This window comes from Montipora capricornis, chromosome 1, assembly GCF_036669925.1.
Source record: "Montipora capricornis isolate CH-2021 chromosome 1, ASM3666992v2, whole genome shotgun sequence".
NCBI lineage: Eukaryota > Metazoa > Cnidaria > Anthozoa > Scleractinia > Acroporidae > Montipora > Montipora capricornis.
In genome coordinates this window covers 10,224,927-10,227,426 of record NC_090883.1, presented here as the reverse complement: position 1 = coordinate 10,227,426, position 2,500 = coordinate 10,224,927, and the positions used below count along the sequence as shown (strand labels likewise).

At 39.9% G+C, this 2,500-nt stretch overlaps 1 long non-coding RNA gene across 1 annotated transcript in view; it reads left to right on the top strand.

The window, feature by feature from the left end:
* The first annotated feature begins 1,627 nt into the window (after positions 1–1,627).
* LOC138051351 (uncharacterized) overlaps positions 1,628–2,500 on the top strand; it is a 6,619-nt gene continuing 5,746 nt past the window's right edge. Inside the window, exon 1 of the long non-coding RNA XR_011132781.1 lies at positions 1,628–1,754. This is a non-coding gene — a long non-coding RNA (uncharacterized lncRNA). The remainder of the gene's footprint in view (positions 1,755–2,500) is intronic.

The window sequence follows — 2,500 nt, the reverse complement described above, 5'->3', positions numbered from 1 at the left end:
AAACAAGCACACCCTCAGTGAGCGAATGGAAAAGGAAAAAAAGCCATTTCAGAGTCAACTGTCAATAGCCAGCGAATAGGAATCATGCTAAAGTTTGAAGCCATAAAAACAACTTTGTCAGTTCAAGGTCAAAGAAGAGTTTTACTGATGTACTTTATTCCACTTTATCTCTGAAAACAAGATCATTCACATTTTGATGTATTTCATTCAAACACGCCAGGTTGGCTTGGTACAAGAATCGGCAAACTACAGCAATGCAACCAAGAAAGGACGAACCTCAAACATGATCTGCTCCAACACTGAAATTACATTTGGGTGCTTTAAACAAACTTCTGAAAACACAAGCTACTGAGATTTCACCCTCATTTTACGAGAACTCATTGCGATTATGTGTTTATAACATAAGGGCAAAATTTTCTTGTCACTGTCGAGGTACAACGAAAACCAGTTGGGCAAACGGATTAAAAAAGCATTTGTTCGCTCACATTTTAGAGGAAAACAAACAAACAAACAAACAAACAAATCAACTTTATGTCCAAAAGAGTATAGATAATTGTTATTTAATTCCAGTTGACAATAAAAATTCGATTTTCATTCCTGAACAAAGGAAGAACCGATTAAACCACTCTTTGAAAATACGCATCCACTTTAACTAACGCATCCGTAAAAATAACAAACGGTTTAGTGCCCAAGGAAAGATTTTGTTTGCTAAGTATGAGCTATTACTGGTATTCTGTTTTGTCTTTGTCGTTCTCTTTTGCTCAGTCCTTTCGTTTCTGTTCTAGTCACAGGTCCTCCAGGCATCATGTAACCTTATCAGAGCTTCTAAAGATATGCCCAAAATTGCAATACAGAGAAAAAAGCAGCTCTAAGCAAATTAAAAATAAACACTCAGCTTTAAGTTTACATCCCGCCGATGCTTGACTTGAATAACTGCGTAGCCACCAGTGTGGACCACAGATATCATGATATGTCAAACTGGATTGAAAGCAGCGAAAAATGCAGAAGGAAAACATCTTCCAAACCGTTTTTCACCTGAACACGAAAAGCGTTGACTGTGTAAGAACTTTCTTTGATATATAGTGTGTGTGCGTAGCCGCATCAAGCCACAGAAAGCGCGTGAAAAATGAAGCCTCGCTTATGTTCAGGTGAGTTCACCTAGGTTGAGCCTGCAATACAATCGAAAACCAGTACCTGGTCAGCTGTCAACTTTAAAAGAAAAAGCTGACCTCGGTGACCTTAAGCTTGAGCCCACGATATGGTCACGTGATACTGGTCAGTGGATACCTTGTTTTGACATGTGTCAATTAATCAAAAGATGGATGTCCAAAATCAAAGATGTATGCTGTAAAATAGCATGATACTGGTCACATTGGCATACATGGAGGGGTGGACGTACGGACGTACGAACGGACGTACGTACGTACGGACGGTTGATGACGTCATGGTTATAAAACCAAGATTTCTTGCATCGATGGGTTACCAGATTTTCTTAACAATGGTGCTCCACACGCGGAGCTCCGCTATTACTGAATTTGGGCAGCGGTTGTCCAAAAAGGTAAATATGGCGGCGATCTTCACTGATGTTCACCGTTTTGGCGGGCGAAAAGTTCGATGTAAGAATGGAAAAGGCAACTTAGATACCTAAACTTGATTTGCACCTTCAGGGATCCAGTGCTTGGGCAGCAGAGATCGTACTTGTTTTGTAAAATCATGGAGCGAAATTCGAACACGGATGCATTTATCTGTTGCAGGTAAGCCAAGCTGAAGCCGTTAAAAGAGGGTTAATTCCCTTCTATTGACCTTTAATGCATTTAAATGTCTTTTTAGTTTATTTAGGGTTATTTTAGGTCTATCTGCGTGCAATGTTGGTGCAACGCTCGCTGTTGACGAGTCTTTCAATGTGGAGCCAAAACTTGAAGATTGCCGAAATTAGGCAAGTTCAGAGAGCTATAAATATTCCATCAAGGACGGGCCACAAGGTTTCTCTCCGTAATGACATTATGTATGGTACATACTTTCCAGCTGCGTTGGTTTGATTGAAAAAGACTGTCTCATTTTTTCATAAATAGAGCTTGAAGTTGCTCGGTGTTCGCGTGTCTGATCAGGCTCTATAATAGGGGTGCGTTAAAAGTATCGCTGGTAGCTTCATTCAATCTTAATGTTAATGAAAGTCATCTTTGTGTATTCAAAAGACACGAAGTAACTGGCCATCGTTTTTGTTTTGTACAGGTCTCGTTAGTTGGTGACAAATTGATCTTCAAATTTGGGTCAAATTGAAGCCTCGATATAGGGCGCCAGAAGCATTTGAGCGGGTGAACCAAAAATCCATCAAAACGCCAATAATTTAAAAGATCCGATCAAGTGGGTTGTGGTTTTAGTATAAGCACATGAAGGTCTTGCAAAACACAAGAAATGAGCGAAATCGATTTTTCAAACCAGATCGACCGGACCGCTTTTACAGAGGCAGCCTTTTAACTCTTAGTAATACAATCTACTC